We start from the raw sequence: 18,392 nt of genomic DNA on the forward strand, positions 1-18,392 counted from the left end.
TTCTTAAGCTGAGAATGAGCAGTTTGTATTTTCAGGGGATTCTTCAGGGAGTTAATAATGTAAGAATTTGAGGCCGGGCGCGGTGGCTCACGCCTATAATCCCAGCACTTTGGGAGGCCGAGGCGGGCGGATCACCAGGACAGGAGATCAAGACCATCTTGGCTAACACGGCGAAATCCCGTCTCCACTAAAAATACAAAAAATTCTCCGAGCGTGGTGGCAGGCGCCTGTAGTCCCAGCTACTCGGCGGGCTGAGGCAGGAGAATGGCGTGAGCCCAGGAGGCAGAGCTTGCAGTGAGCGGAGATGGCGCCACTGCACTCCAGCCTGGGCCACAGAGTGAGGCTCTGTCTCAAAAAAAAAAAAAAAAAAAAAAAAAGAATTTGAATTTGAGTCCTTTTCTCACCAAAGAACTTTTAGTAATTTGTGGTTGTATTACTGATGGCTATCCAATTTCTCTTGTAATGCTGGTAGAAGCATCCTGCTATTCCATTATTTAGAGCTTCAAGAAACCTGTAGAATATGGGTTAGCAAACTTTTTTGATAAAAAGACAGATCATAAATATTCGAGTCTTTGTAGTCTCTGTTGCAACAACTCAGCTCTGCAGCTGTGCTGTTGTAGTGTGAAAGCAGTTATAGATAATGTATAAATGAATGAATGCAGTTGTGTTCCAATAAAACTTTATTTACAGAAACCTGGTCGGGCATGGTGGCTCATGCCTATAATCCCAGCACTTTGGGAGGCTGAGACAGGCAGATTACCTGGAGCGAGGAGTTTGAGACCAGCCTGGCCAACACGATGAAAACCCATCTCTACTAAAAATACAAAAATTAACTGGGTATGGTGGTGTGTGCCTATAGTCCCAGCTACTTGGGACACTGAGGCATGAGAATTGCTTGAACCCGGGAGGAGGAGGCTGTAGTAAGCCAAGATCATGCCAATGCACTCCATTCTGGGTGAGAGAGCGAGACTCTGTCTCAAAAGCAACAAACAGACAAACAAAAAATTTTATTTACAGAAACCTATGGTAGGATGGAGTTGGCTTCTAGCCTGTAGTCAGCCTCTGATACAGAATACAAAATATGTAGGTAATGAGACTCTATTGTTCTAATTCACATCAATAAATTAATGCAACCTATTGTTAACTCCTGGAGTTGAGATAATTCCTTTTATTTATTTATTTATTTTTGAGACAGGCTCCCACTCTGTCACCCAGGCTGGAGTGCAGTGGTGCAATCTAGTTGTCCTCCCACTTCAGCCTATAGCGTAGCTGGGACTACAGGCACATGCCACCATGCCTGTCTAATTTATATTTATTTATGTTTTTATAGAGAAAGACTCTTGCTATGTTGCCCAGGCTGGTCTCAAACTCCCGGACTCAAGCAACCCTCCCACCTTGGCCTCCGAAAGTGCTCAATTACAGGAATGAGCCGATGTCCCAGGCCTGGGATAATTCCTGACTAAGACTTACACTACCTGATTTTGCTCTTCAACACTCCTGTTACTCAAAACTAGACAACAAAATACCAGTCAAATGTTAGATCTCAATGTTTGGTAGCAGGTCTCCATATAATTAAGGTTCTTCAATAACCAAAACTTTTATTGAACTCATCCAATCATCAAATTTGTATATGGGCTAGACAGGAGAGATTACAATGTTTCCATCATGGAACAAAACAAAACCTAATAAACCACCAAATAAACAAATTATTTACATTGCAACCAATCTTTTATAGAAAGAAAACTAAGGGGCTGATATTGAGAATAGCATTACGGGGATTGTACTTTCTATTGAGTAGTTTAGGAACCTTTTATCTTTTTCTCTCTATTGGTTAGAAATAAAGGCAAAATAGGGCGTTGCTTGGACATAATTTCAGTGGCAAGAATGGACTGATTAAATTAGGATATTTCAGAAAAATAAGTAATTTCCTCAATAGGTAAATGTGACAAAATTCAAAAGGTGCAAAAATATATAAAGTGAATTTTCTCCCAACAGCTCTTAACTACTCAGTCTCCTTCACTAAAGGAAATACTATTATCAGTTTTTAAAATTCATTTTATATATATGAATATATATTTATATACACATATATGTACTAGAAAATCAAACTTGGAATATAGATATATCAATTTCCTGCCTTTGTTATGCATTCATACTTCAGCATATACAAGCTCACTGGTACATTTAGAACTTTAATGATGGGTACTTTATATATTTCTAATTAAATACTATTATACAGTGCAGTAATAAAATTACTCATACTTAAAATTTTGCTTGAGATATCTGTGTTAAGGGGCAATGGTTGATAAGTCTGTCACTTTTCTGAATATGCTGCAACCAGAGGAGTTAACTGCTGTTTTATTCCAGACTGTCTTGTCAGTGACGTTTCTATGACAAACATCCTAAAGATGGAGATGATGTCTCCCTCTGGAAAAAAAGCAGATGTATCTACTGGTTAGCATGAAAGTTTCAGACTTCCTAAGCTCGAAGCTCCTCAGCTCTGAAGCAAACCCACCACAAAGGCTGCCCTTCCATGTTGCCCCTGTGGAACTCGAAGGGAAAAAGGAAATTGATGAGAACTTGCATCTTGTACGGCTTTCTGTCCCATGCACTATACTGCTCTGTATCTCCGTCCCAGGAGTCTCCAACCTTCTGCCAACACACGTGAAACTGTGACAAGTGATTTGTTAGCTTAGAAGTAGGGAAAAAAAAATCGGATTCTTCTTCACTGTTTGAAATTATCTGCAGGATAAATTCCTAGAATGAAAAATGTGTAGCTGAAGATTAAATGCATTACAAATACATGTTGACCATTACATTAATATCAACGTATATTAATATCAACATATAATCTCTTCCTCCAATCTCACTAACAAGTTGTATTACCTAACTTGGTATTTGCCAACTTGTTAAGTGAAAATAACATCTGATTGTATTTTTATTTTGCATTTCACAATGAATGACTCTAAATATTAACTCAAGTACTTAATCACTATTTATATATATACATTTCTCTGGAATTTCTATTCTATCCTTCCTCATTTTTCTATTGGTTTTTCTTACTGATTATTTAGAGATCTTAAGGTATTAACAAATTAAGTTTTTGTATATCACACATTTTACGTATTTCCCTGCAATATTCTATTGCCTTTTTACTTTAAGTTTCCTTTTAGGAATATATTTTTTTTTTTATTTTAAGCAGACAAATTTATCAATATTCTCTTTAATGACTCCTAAATTTATGTGATATTAAGGCCTTTCCTACTCAAATATTAAATAAAAACTAGGTTTTGCTCCTTGTTGTACCTTTCTGATTTTATTTTCCACTTTTAAATCTTTGCTCCATCCACAATGTATTTTTGAGTAAGGATTAGGATATAGATCCATCTACTTTCTTTTCCTGAATTAGGGTATTTTTTAAATAATCAACACCATGTTAGAAATCTTAATTGAGATTTGAAACAAAAAAGAATTTCCTCAAGAATAACTTAATCACACACTTGAGATAAACTATTAACTGAATTTACTAAACCGTTAAATTAAACATTTCAACTAATTACCAAGATAGTACTGAATTTTAAGATTTGCTTTGGCCACCAGGCCTTCTTCACAGAGGGAGGGAATTGCACATACTCTCTAGTGAGGTCATTTGCAGAACTTTGCTTTTGATCATTCTTCCTCCCTTTCTTTCCTATTTCCTCCTCCTTCCTTTTCTGTTCCCTTCTGTCCTTACTTCTTTCCCCCCTTGCTTTCTTTCTAAAAATACAAAAATTAACTGGGTCTGGTGGTGTGGGCCTGTAGATGTTAAAAAAAATAACCAAACTGTCAAGATATCTCCTCAAATTTTAACCATTTACTTAAGAAAATCCCAGCATAACTATTAATTTTATCCAAAATTTTTAGAGGTTTGACCCATTTCCACCCCTTGAACGCTGTAGACTTTTGGATGTTGGCATGAAAACCTGCTGACTTGGATATTAATGGCTTACTTTGCTTCAGAGACGTCCTTGTCTAAACTGTATTCATTTTCTCCTCCCTCCATGTCTGAAGTTCCAGGACCTTCCTTGTCATGGAAGAACCAGTTTCTCTCACAGCTAACTTCCTTTTGCTTTCTTGACTTTGTCTTGCGCTGGTACAGTTGTTCCCTGTGCCTTTTGCTGACATAGCAGGAAAAGGTTGTGCCTAGAACATGCTTGTGGTTGATAGAGATGACTCTGCTGAATTATGCAGGGATGCTGAACTCTCTCCTATGCTTGAGCTACTCCATTATTGAAAAGAGAAGGGTATTTGAGGATGATTAGAATTAATCATGACATTAGCTTTCCAACAATGAATACCCTCATACTGCAACCTACAAAAACCACACAAGGAAGCAAACAGTAAAACCAAAACCAAATAAAAACAGTTCTACTACAGGTGTGCATTATTCAACTTTCACATATTGTTCAACCTCCAAACAACTACATGAAAAAAATTATAAAGCATATAGAGAAGTATGAACTGTGTTTCCTTTGTTTGCTTTCTGGAATAGGTGTATGGGAGGCATTGTTTATTCTTTTTACTTCTGTTTCAATTTTTTCATTCTTATTACTTTTAACTTTTATTTATGTATTTCTTTATTTAATGTTTTTAAAAATATATTTTTAAAAACTTTTAGTTTCAGGGGTACATGTGCAAGTTGGTTCTATAGGTGAGTTTTGTGTCATGGGGTTTGGCATACATATAATTTTGTCACCCAGGTGTAATAATAAGCATAATTTCCAATGGGTAGTCTTTTTTACCCTAACCCTTCTCTCACCCTCCTCTCACCCTCCACCCTCAAGTAGGCCCCAGTGTCTGCCATTACTGTCTTTGTGTGCATGTGTACTCAATGTTTAGCTCTCACTTATAAGTGAAAACATGTGGTATTTGGTTTGCTGCTCCTGTGTTAATTCACTTAGGAAAATAGCCTCCAGCTCCATCCATGTTGCTGCACAGGATATTATCTCATTTTTTTATAGCTATATTGTAAGTATTCCATGGTGTATATGTACTGCATTTCCTTTATCCAGCTTACTGTTGATGGGCTGGATTTTGGTTGATTCCATGTGTTTGCTATTGTGAATAGTCCTGTGATGAACATATGCATGCATGTGTCTTTTTTTTTTTCTTTCTTTTTTATCTTTTTTTTTTTTTGAGATGGAGTCTTGCTCTGCTGCCCAGGCTGGAGTGCACAGTGGTGCCATCTCGGCTCATTGCAAGCTCTGCCTCCCAGGTTCACACCATTCTCCTGCCTCAGCCTCCTGAGTAGCTGGGACTACAGGCACCCACCACCAAGCCCCAGCTATTTTTTTTTTTTTGGTATTTTTAGTAGAGATGGGGTTTCACCGTGTTAGCCAGGATGGTCTCGATCTCCTGACCTCATGGTCCGCCTGTCTTGGCCTCCCAAAGTGCTGGGATTACGGGCGTGAACCAGTGTACCTGGCTGCATGTGTCTTTATGATAGAACAATTTATTTTCCTTTGGGTATATAGCAAATAATGAGATTGCTGGCTCAAATGATAGTTTTAAGTTTTTTGAGAAATCACCAAACTGTTTTTTACAGTGGCTAAACTAATTTACATTCCTACCAGCAGAGTATGGGTTCCTATTTCTCTGTAGCATCACCAGCATCTGTTATTTTTTGACTTTTTAATAATGGTCATTTTGACTGGTATGAGATCATTGCGGTTTTGATATGCATTCCTCTAATGACTATTGATGTTGAGCATTTTTTCATATGCCTTTGATTGTATATAAATCTTTTGAGAATTGTCTGTTCATGTCTTTTGTCCAGTTTTTAACGGGGTTATTTGTTTTGTGCTTGTTAATTTGTTTAAGTTCCTTATAGATTCTAGATATTAGGCATTTCTCAGATGCATAGTTTGCAATAGTTTCTCACATTCTCTGTGTTGTCTGTTTACTCTATTGATAGTCATTTGTTGTGCAGAAGCTCTTTAGTTTAATTAGGTCCCATTTGTCAATTTTTGTTTTTGTTACCATTACTTTAGGCATCTTTGTCATAAAATCTTTGCTAGGGTCTATGTCTAGAATGGTGTTTCCTTGATTTTCCTCAAGAGTTTTTATGGTTTTAGATTTTACATTTAAGTCTTTAATCCATTGTGAGTATATTTTTGTATATGGTATAAGGAAGAGGTCCAGTTTTGATCTTCTGCATATAGGTAGCCAGCTATCCTAGCATCATTGATTGAATGGGGAGTTCTTTCTCTATTGTTTGTTTTTGTCAACTTTGTTGAAGATCATATGGTTATAAGTGTGTGGCTTTATTTCTGAGTGTTCTATGTGACTGTTTCTGTACCAATACCATGTTGTTTTTGTTACTGTAGCCTTGTAGTATAGTTTGAAGTCAGGTCATATGATGCCTCCAGCTTTGTTTCTTTTGATTAGGATTGCTTTGGCTATTCGGACTCTTTTTTGGTTCCATTTGAATCATTTTTTTTTTTTTTAATTCTGCAAGGAATGTTATTGGTAGTTTGACAGGAATAGCATTAAATCTGTAAACTATTTTAGGCAGTATGGTGATTTTAACAATATTGATCTTCCCATCCATGAGCATAGAATGTTTTTCTATTTATTTGTGTCATCTCTGATTTCTTTGGGCAGTGTAATCCTTGTTGTAGAGACCTTTTACTTCTCTCGTTAGTGTTTTGTAAACAACTTGGGAATGTGTGAGGCTTGAAAAAGAGTGTTTATAATTATATCTTGATTATATTTCTATGAATTAAGGAATCAAGGGTCTTTGTAAAACATCTTTTGATAGTTTATTGAGATAAAATTTAATACATTACTGCATATATTTAAATATACAATTTGATCTACCTGTAAAACCATTATCACAATCAAGATAGTAAACAGACTCATCACCCCCAAAAGTTTTCTTATGCCCTCTGTTATCTCTCTTTCTTATCACTCCCCATCTCCTTCCTAGGCAACTCCCTGATATGCATTCTGATACTAAAATTTAATTTGTATTAAATAGATATTTATATAAATTGAATCATGCAGCATGTACTCTTTTTAGTCTGCTTGCTATCATTCAGCATAATTATTTTGATATACAACCATGTGTTGCATTTATTAATAGTTCATCATATTTTATTTTTCTGTTGTAGTTATTTGTATGGATATACCACAATTTGTAGATGTCGGTAAACATTAGATTGTTTCCAATTTTTAGCAGATTATTTCCAAGTTTTAGCTGTTACAAATAAAGCTGCTATAAACATTTATATTCTTGTCTTTGTGTGAACATATGTTTTCATTTCTGCTCCTCAAATATCTAGAAATGAAATGTCTAGGTATATGTTGGTGTATGTTTAACTCTTTATGAAATTGACAAACGTTTTAAAATTTGGTTGTACCGTTTTACATTCCCACCATCAGTGGCAAATTAAAATTACAGTTCTGTTTCCTTGCTAACATAAGGTAAGATCAGTCTTTTTAACTTTAGCCAATCTGACAGATGTGTAGTGGTCTCTCAATGTGGTTTTAATATGCATTTCTCTGATGATAAATTATGTTTACCATCTTTTCATGTGCTTATTCGATAATCAGAAAATCTACCTCGCAAAAATGCTTATGTAAATGTTTTGCCCATTTTCATTTGGTTCAGTTTTTAAACTTAGTTTAGAAAGTTCTTTTTACATTCTAGATACAAGGCCTTCATCAGATATGTAACTTGCAGGAATTTTCTTTAGCTCATGGTTTTCCTTTTGTTCCTTTTATTCAGTTAACAGATTTTTATTTTTCCTTTAAAAGAGAAGAATTAATTGTTATAAGGCCGAAATTGCCATTTGTTTTTCTTTTATGGTCAGTGTTTAGTGTCACATCTAAGAAATCTTTGCTTAATGCAAGATCACATACATTTTCATGTGACTTTTATTTGGCTTATAGTATTGTAAGTATTATAATTTACATTTATGTTTATGAAAATTTTGAGATACATTTTGTGTATGATGTAGGGTATGGATCCAAGGTTTTTTTTTTTTTTTTTTTTTTTTTTTTTTTTTTTAAGTGTGTGTACCTATTGGTAAAAAATTTTGTCTGGCCCAAAGAGAGGTCTGATCTCTGCCCTTGGCTTGGAGGAGGAGGTATACCTGAGAGGATTGTTTTCAGGGTGAGGAATGGCCACGTTAGATGTGAGGATGGAGGAGTCCACGATGGTTTAGTTTTAGAGTGCAGAATGGTCATGTCAGAAAGACCAACAATGTAACTTAAGATGGGGGGCTTTTGGTTATGTGGAACCCAGAAACTGAGTTTAAACACAAGGGCAATAAGTCAACCAATCATGCATATATAATAGAGCCCAAATAAACAAAAAAAAAAACTCCTCCCTGAAGCTTGGGCAAGCCTTTTTGGTTGACACTTCTCTGTGTGCATTATTCTGTGTTGATGACAGTAGAGTGACATGTCCAGACTCCATGGGAAAAGACAACAGCAGCTCCTGAAGTGCACCCTGTATGCATATTTCTTTGGCTGATTTTATTGTATATCCTTTCCCTGTATTGAATAATAACTGTGAATATAATAGCTCTCAGTGAGTCCTGTGAGTCCTTCTAATACTATCAGACTTGAGGGTGGTGTGGGGAACTCCTTTGACTTTGTGATCAGTGTCAAAAGTGGCAGGAGTCTTGAGAATTGTGCCCTTTAACTTTGTACTTGGCTTTAAGCTCCTTGCAATATGGATATCCAATTGACCCAATACCATTTTTTGAAAAGACAATCTTTGTAACTTTCTCAAAAATTGATAATCCATAAATGTGTGAATCTATTTCCCGACTCTATATTCTGTTCCATTTATCTGTGTCTCTATCTTCATCAATACCAGATTGTCTTGATTGCTATAGCTTTATAACAAATCTTGAAATCAGGTAATGTTGATCCTCCAATTTTGCACGTATTTTTGAAATTTCTTTTGAATATTCTAGATACATCCTCTTTCCCTATAAATCATCTTATCAGTTTGTACAAAAAGCCTGATGACATTTTGATTGCATTGAATCTAAAGATAAATTTGAGAGCTCCATGAACACTAAATGTCTCTTCATTTACCTGGATTTCCTTCAGTTTTTCAGTGCATTTTATGATTTAAAGTGTACAGGTCTTACACATCTTTTGTCATATTTATTCCTAAGTGTTTTATATTTTTGATGCTATGGAGGAGTATTTTTAAAAATTTTAATTTATGATTGTTGCTTGATAATAGAAATCCAATTGATTTCTTTTTTATATTAATCTTGTATTTTAAAAGCTTTGTAAATGCACCTGTTGGTTCTACCACCTTTTTAATATATTCTTTCAGATTTTATACATCAGTCATAATGTCATTTTCGAATAAAGATAATTAATTATTCCTCTCCAATTTTGAGGTCTTTTCTTTATCCCTTGCCTATTTTTACTGGCTAGAACTTCTAGTACAGTACTAAATAGACTCAAAGAGTGCACATTCTTTTGTTGTTCTGATCTTAAGGGGAAGCTACTTAATGTTTGTCATGAAGTATTATGTAAACTGTGCTTTTTTCAAAAGCATACTCTTTGTCAGATTGACTTTTCTTTCTGTTCTTAATTTACTGAAAGTTTCTAATCAGGAATATATGTTGGATTTGAGTAATCTTTAGCACATTATGATTATATATGACATTTCTTTTTCAGTTTAGTTTATGTGGTGAATTACATTGTTTGATTTTTGAATATTAAACTAACCTTGCATTCCTGTAATAAATACCACTTGGTCATGATAAATTATCGTATATATTGCAAATCTGATTATTTAAAATGTTTATAATTTTACATGTATCTTCATGAGGCATATTAGTATATAGTTATTTTTTCTTCTGCCTTTGATTTTGGTATCAGAGTAATGCTAGCTTCATGAGATGCATTAAAAAGTTGCTTCTCATGTTCAAGTTTCTGAAGGAGTTTACGTAAATTTAGTATTACTTTTTATTAGATATTTGGTAGATTTTATCAGTGATACCTTGTAGGGCTGGAATGACCTTTGTGTGAAGGTTTCAACTATAAATGCAAACACAAAATTATTGTTATAGTGACATTTAGCTTGTCTATTTCTTCTTGCATGAATTTGATACTTTGGCTATTTCAAGGAATATATTCATTTTATCTATTATCAGGAGTTAGAAAACTATGACTCATAAGCCAAATAGATCATGTAGCCATGCCAACTAAGAACTTATACATATATATGTATGCATGTGCACACACAGATGTATAAAATGTACATACACACATAGGTGTGTGTATATGTTTTTACATTTTTAGAGAATTGAAAAATAACAAAGAAAAATAGGAGACAAAGACTGCATATAGAGTACAAAGTTTGAACATTCATTGTCAGCCTTGATCGTTAAAGGGTTTACTGATCCTTGATCTAAATTGGTAAATTTATTGGCATTGAGATAGTAATAATCCCTTATTATTTTAATATCTATAGATATGTAGTGAGGCTATTTTTCATATTGCTGATATTGGTCATTAACATCATTTTTCTTTTTTCACTGATTATTCTGGCTGGAAGTTTATAAATTTTGTTGATCTTAAAAAAACAACTTTTGGTTTGAGTGACTTTTGTATATTTTTCTCTGATTTCTATTTTATTGTTTTCTGCTCTGATCTTTACTTTTTTATTTTTCTTTAGAGTTTTAATTTGTTCTTTTTTTTTAATTAGAAGGCAAGATCACTTATTTAAGACCTTTCTTCTGTAATACAGGTGGTTAATCCTATTAATTATCTCTCTAAGAACTGCTTTTAGATGCATTCCTCAAATTTTAATATGCTCTGCTTTTATTTTCTTTCAATTCAAATTATTTTCTAATGTTCCATTGACTGTTTCTGTGATGCATGGATTACATAAAGATGTATTATTTAGTTTTGACATATTTGGGGATTCTCCAAATCCTTCTTTATTATTAATTTCTCATTTAATTTGATAGTGGTCAGATAATATACTTTGTATGACTGGACTCCTTTTAAATTTATTACCCACTACTGAGGCAAGACTCTTCTTATATTCTGCTCAATGTTTCATTAATTACGAGATTTTCCAATCTGACTGGAAAGCACTGGCACTATTCCCAGCCTGTGAGATCTCCAGAGTTCTCTCTCTGTGCAGTTCCCATATTCTGCCTTACGAACTCTAGCTGCTTGGTCTCCCCAGATTATCTGCTCTATCTCTTGGACTTAGGGAGACTTCCATGTTTCAGTTGTATTGCCCCTCTCTGTGTCACATACTGAGAACTCTGTGTAGTGAGCTTGCACAGATCTTGGACTTACATTTGCTTTCTTTTTCTTAGTGATCCCAGTCCTCTGTTGCCTGCTGTCTATTATCTTCAGAACAATTTCTAAATATATTTTGTCTAGTGTTTTTGTTTCCTTTACACTAGAGAGTAAATTCAGTCCATGGTACTCTCTTTTGTCTGGAAGACATCAAAATTTATTTACAAACATGAAAAGTGTGCCAGCTTTAACTATTTGTTATTCTGACTCCCAATTAATAAATACTATATCCCAGTTGTCCTTTGAATGAATCAAATTTCTCATTCATTTTTTCCCAGACTTTTCTATCCAATCTTATGAATCTAAATATTTCTTTAGAGTTTATATAATTCCCTATAGCTCTGGCAAAACCTCCCATGACTTGACGTATCAATAGTTATGTAGAAATGATACGCTAATTTTGTGTGAAATTACAGTAGGTATCTGTGGGACAGTCTACTTCACCACTTTTCTTCTCAAAAATCACCCTCCTATATACAAGGGTGTGGCTCTATTTTATAAGATCCTGTCCTTAGTGGGCATAGTTGACTGAACCAAAGTTACATGACTCAAAATTAGCTCAACTAATTATATTGCAGAAACTTGGAATGGGAATTTGATATTATTTAATTATTTTTATTTTATTATGGGTTGACTATAGAATGGCAGGTGGAAAAAAGGGTGAGACTTTGAGTGTAGAAGGAGAAAGATGAGAGAGAGAGGAGAAGATGGAAGAAGAAAAGATAAGGAAAAGAAGAGCAGGAGGAAGAAGAAGAGAACGGGAGGAGAAATCAGAGGAGAAGAAAGAGTAGAAAGAAAAAATAGAAGCAAAAAAAGAGAAGAAGTGAGAGAATAAAGTTCAGTCGAATAGATCAGAAGACAGGGAAAAAAGGATAGAAAGGAGTTAGGGAAAAAGAGAATACAAAGAGAAGAAGTAAGCAGCTACACAGGGTCAGAGTTGAGGGTTTTGAAGAGTTTCTTGCTTTTGGCTGTGTAACTGTGCCTGGCTTCCGTGAAACATCCTGCAAGTCATATAAAATGTCTTGCTCTCTTGCTTAAAATGAATCCCATTTTCCATAGTCAAAGAATGTTACTTAATGTAGAGATGTAAATTAATTCTCAAAACATGGTCACTAGATTCAGGAAAGTCATTATCTACAAAAGTAAACAAATGCTTGGTGCCAAAATATAGACTGTATATAGGCTATTGGAGTTAGAGCAGAAGATCATTGACATCTGAAGTAGCTGAAAAGACTTGGAAGGTAACACGATCCTTAAAATTCAAGAAACATTTCCCTATTTGGAGAGGAACAAAAGTTCATTTTAGGAATGTGAAATATCATAAACAGAGGCATGGAGGTAAAACAGAGCAAGGAAAGGAAGAAGCACTGTTTAATTGGAACATGTATATGTGGACTGTGAGAGATGAATTGCATATTTTGTGTGGTATGAAGAAAGGCTTTAGAATCCATCATTAGATTTGATGCAGTGGACATTGTTGGGGGTGGTGTATTTCTTTCTCCACTTGTTTTAAAACAGGCAATGACACGATGTAGCATGCTTCTAGGGAGATTAGTCCAGTAAGAAAGTACAGGATTGATTAAAAAGCCCAGAGCCTAGATGGAAGAGATGGATTAAGAGGCTTCATCAATTAAGAGACTTTCGCTTTAGGTCACAGAAAAACTTAACTGCTACTGGCTTACAGAGAGAGAGGGAGTAGGGGCAGGAAAGGAATTGAATTTAAATAGATCAGAGCACGTAACTAAAACATCCATGAATAAAGCTGAATTCAGAAAATGACAGCATTTGGGGCTGAAGTAATGTCATTAGGGCTAAGTTTTCTCTGCCATCTGTCTTATCTTGTGCTGGCCTAAATCCACATCTCCACATCATCACCTATTAGTTCGACACTCTCTTACCTGGGTTAAATGATGCCTACAGAACTCCAGCATCAATTTGCCCAAGTTTCATGTCCAGCAGGTAAGAACACGCACCTTTCTAGACTCATCTCTCAGTCCTAGCTATTGTTCTGCTTGCCAGTGTGGAGCACAGGCTTATCCCAGAATAAGCCTTCTAGTCAGGAGGATACAATGCTTTCTACGTTGTATAGAATACAATACATTTGTCACATCCAAGCCATGTATTTGTCAACATGGCATAGAAAGGTGGAATATTCAACTTTGATTTGTTGCTCAATGCTAGTCAGTTTATCCCAGAGTCACTTTTCATAATTTCAGTGTTTTATAATAAGGGAAGCAACACCATTTGTAAGGTGAAAATAAGTAACTGAGTTTTCAGTTCCAACAATATATTTAAAAGCCACAATTTTAGATTACTGATTTTTGGTATAGTTTTATTTTAAGTATTCCAGAACACAAACACACTGTATATGACAAATGTCTTCTCATTGCAAACTTCTACAATATGCATAACCCCTTGAAGTCAGGAATCTATAATAGAAACACTGATGCTACCTTAACTCTGCTAAAGTGAACTGTGCTGCGGTGATAAGGGGAAAATGTATGTTTGCCTTTGGAAGACTCATCATCTTTCCAAATCATGATTAGTAGGTGGCAGGACAATATAACACCGAATCTTATGCAAAGATAGCCTGGATTTGAAATATGAATCTTTTGCCAGTGCAAGAGATGAAGATGACAGTTGTAATCTCTTCAGATTCATAATTTACTAAGTTGTAGGCAGGTTAGCAGTGATTGATCATCCTCGGGAGGTGTGTTAGTGATTTAAAAATCATTTCATTGCAATACACAAATATGAAATTTAGAAGTTTTAAACTGTCTTTATCTCTAAGCAAATCTTGGAAACAGGCTTACATCTGGAAACTAAATGTATACAAGGGCGTGCTTATTGCAATATATACCTCTCCTGTAGCTTATCATTTCCTATAGTAGATATTACAGAGGGGATTGTTTTCAGTATGAAAAGTTTTCTGTTATTATGAGGATACCCAACATTAGCTACAGAATGAAGTACAGCAAAGAACTATAGGTTTTCCTATGAAATAGTGACATGAAATTTGCCACCGCCTTTGTAGTCAACAAAGAACATTTTGAGATGAAATTATTCAGCGTATAGTAGCAGAGGCAGAAAGGCTGAACTTACTCTCTTCAATGAAACTAAGACACCATTATGGCCTATCATAGCAAGGGGTGTTTGCCATTTAAAACCATCCAGGAAAGGCATAGGAAGACAGCTGAACAATGCAGATGAAGGAGTTCTCAATTCCAACTTTGTATAGGCTTCATCTTTTTTATCACCTAGAGATAGCATTATGAAATTGATGTAGCTTAGGACACAACGAAAGCTGTGTCTCTGGAAATATCACAGATTGTTTCCTTTTACCTCAGTTGCCACTCTTTCTTCCCGTATCTCTGATTCTCTTGCAAGAGAAATTTTCCAGTGTTATTGTGTAATGGATCAGGGTTGAATGGTCAGTTTAGCTTCTACCCCTTTGAAGGCTTACACGAGGGATGTTACTACTCACTGGAGATGCTCCTCCTTAAACTTCCAACCTTCTATATCCACAGACTCTAGTAGGTCTGCAGAATGTGAATCAAAACATGAGGTAAAAGCTCAATGAGCTGTAGAAACTTACAAAGTGAATTATCCTTATGACATTTCTCCATCCCACGGGAATCAAGTTACCATGACCATGTCTGGCTCAATAAAAGAAATATTTTCACAATGACTTGTGTGTTTCAAAAAGGCAATTTTAAGGGTGTGGTATCATACACCTGTAGTCCCAGCTGCTCAGGAGGCTGAGGCAGGAAGACGGCTTGAGGCCAGGAGTTGGGGGCTGCAGTGAGCTATGATTATAGCTCCGTACTTCAGTCTGGGCAACAGAGCAAGACCCCATCTCTTTAAAAAATGCCATTTTTGGCCAGGCGCAGTGGCTCATGCCTGTAATCCCAGCACTTTGGGTGGCCGAGGTGGGCAGATCACGAGGTGAGGAGCTCAAGACCAGCCTGGCCAACATAGCGAAAACCCCATCTCTACTAAAAATACAAAAAATGAGCTAGGCATGGTGGCAGGCACCTGTAATCCCCAGCTACTTGGGAGGCTGAGTTAGGAGAATCACTTGAACCTGGGAAGTGGAGGCTGCAGTGAGCAGAGATCGTGCCAATGACTCCAGCCTGGGAGACAGTGCGAGACTCCCTCTCAAAAAAAAAAAAAAAAAAAAAGCAACTTGTATGCAAAGCTGGTTCATTCTTGGCTTAACATGTGGCAGAAAAGAGAAGACACCACTCAGGATAGATTAAAGATAAAATTTTACAGGGGACTACAACAGAGTAGAAGTCAGCAAAGAGCCAGTATCTCCCCACCCACCCAGACTTTCATCAGCTGCAAAGAGATTCATGACAGACAACCATGGTCTGCAGGGCAGGCCTTGAGGTTAAGTTCCAGGGAAGGAAATATGACCCCTGTTGTTTTCTTTTCTATTAGGGCAAGCACTAGAAGCACTTGGTTAGTGGGGGACAAATAGATCATTTGCAGTGTCAGGCAGCCTGGAGTTAGATACCCACTGATCCTTTGAGGTGGCTGGGAAAGTTTTCATTTTTTTGTTTGCTGAGAGAGAAGCTACTAGCCTCTGGGTGGAAAGTTGTGAGAAAGTTCTGGTCCTGGTGAAATGATTTTTCTAGCATCCTAGAGAGAGCATTTAAGGGCATTTCAGAACCATCTTTTTTTTTTTTTGACACTTCACAACAATGAATTCATTTCTCCCTACTATCATCTTCCCAATACAAGTTGTCCCTCATGTCCATTTGACACTGTTGTACAGGAGAAGATGGAAGGAAGTCCATATATGGTAATCTTATCTCATCTGCTAAAATTCCACATAAGTCATGCCAGACACTTTGGCACTGCCACGCTTCATTTAAAAATTCTTAAATTCTACATTTGGTTTGCATCTAAGACCAGAAAAACCAGCAGTCTTCACTCTTCTTAGTAAAACTACTGTTTACAGAGTGGCTAAAATTGAGACTCACCACTAGAGTTTTATTTTGTTTTGTTTTATTGTTTGTTTTTTGTTTGTTTTTATTTCTTTTTTAAACAAAGCGTTTGAATTCACCTGGTAAAAAAAGGCACAAAGCAAAGTGTTTATGTAAATACATACCCATTGGCAGCCATTCTGCGTTTCAGAGCTCCAGTAGAAGACAGATGTGAAAGATGTGAAGTGGGCTTTATTTTCTTTTATTCTAACCCTTTGTTACTTTTTCCCCTTTTAAAATTTTTTTAAATTTTTTTTTTTTAATTTTCATACAGACCTCCTGGATATTCCAAATCCACCAAACACATTAGAGCCTCAGATCCTCTGTTCTTCCTCATTCCTTTCTGGCCAAAATGCCTTTCCTGCAGATATGAGGAACTATTGATTAGGTGTGCATGGGAAGAAAATAGATGACATCAATGCATCTAGGTTAGAAAACCAAAGGAATAGTAATAAAAGTGACCAGTGATACTAAATACAACAAGTATCCAGGGAATCTTAGAAATATTAGACAAATTGAATTTGAAGGAAGCTCTGTAGGCAGCAGGAATTCTAGGTGTAGGGAATAGAAAATGGTCAGGCCCAGAGGTGTACCTTAGGAATCTGTCATAGGTGGGTTAAAGTCATTCATATGCCAGTATAGAGTGAAGGAGCTGTGAGAACCAAAGACAAACTTTTCAGAACAGCATTCAAGGAGTGTAACTTGAAAGAATGAAGAAGAGAAGAGAAAAGGAAGCCAGTTATTCACACAGAGGAGAATGACTGAAATATTGCAGACAAAAGTTAAACAGCATAGCTGTACATATGTGAGGAAGGAAACTTTGAAGAGGAAAGTAACTGTCAATAGTGTCAAATAATGACTGAGTGCAGGCCTTTGGATTTGTAAATTTATAAAACCTATGAGAGAAAGTAAATTTAGTAGAGAAATAGTCGAAATCATCTGACAGTGAAGGTGGTAGGATTGACTAAATTGGAAAAAGTTGCTACATCTAGAGCAGTCTTAGCAGGAGCAAACTTACAGATAAGGTAGAATATTATGAATTTAGAGTGAACTCATACAGGCAAGAAATATAATTTTCTGTTTCAACATTCAAATGAGGAAAACATAGCGTTTGTGTTTACAAGAATGAAAATTGATGCAAAAAGTTGACAGAGCAGGAAGGCAATAAAAACAATGATTTATACAAAATTGTTCTTTTTCAGAAAAATTCTAAAAATTTCAGTTTTGTTTTGTTCTTTTCAACTAAGTTCCCAGGATTGAAGACCATATAAAGCTCATACTTTTTTATAGAGCCTACAGCATTGAGCACTTGGGCAGGTACATATTTAGCATTTAGCATTCTTAATATTCTAACTTTACAATATGAATAACATTTCATTAGAATAAATGTGGTTGTATAACTGAGGTTATCTTTCCCAGTGTTTTAGACTATCGCAGGGTAATTAGATTACTTTCTTGTACTACCAGACTCTAAGTGGAGTAGTTTATGTAATGAATACATTTTTTAAAATGTCTTCAAGTATTCAGTGTTTAAATATGCAACCATGACTCTTAATAATAATTATTATATAAACAACTCTTATTGTTTATATAACAAAACAACAAATAAATAAAACAACGTTACAACAAATATGGTTTATATTGGTGCTTATATTGTGCCAAGAACTTTTCCAGATTTATTTGTTGTTGTTTTGTTTTGCTTTTTTGGTCTTAATTTGTATATTCAAAACAACCCTTTGTAATGGAGAAAGCTCAGAAATGAGTAAACTGAAGCATCGATTCGGTAACTTATTTATGGTCAACCAGCTGCCAAGTGACTGAGCAGAAATGATATATCACATCTCACCTATGAGATGTGCCACACACACACACACACACATGCCCCACAGTCTACTACCCCTACTAATAAAGATCTTGGGTTATTATAATGCATCTTTATTAGTGATAAGATCCTTTAATTTGGTGAGGAACTCTTTCATTATCTAAAGCTGCAAGTTATTGGACTGATTTTACACATCAACTAATTAGTTTCTAACTTCATCTCTTCCTTGTGGCACCTTCTCCAATGCA

The sequence above is a fragment of the Theropithecus gelada genome, chromosome 6 (assembly GCF_003255815.1).
Source record: "Theropithecus gelada isolate Dixy chromosome 6, Tgel_1.0, whole genome shotgun sequence".
In the NCBI taxonomy this organism is placed as follows: domain Eukaryota; kingdom Metazoa; phylum Chordata; class Mammalia; order Primates; family Cercopithecidae; genus Theropithecus; species Theropithecus gelada.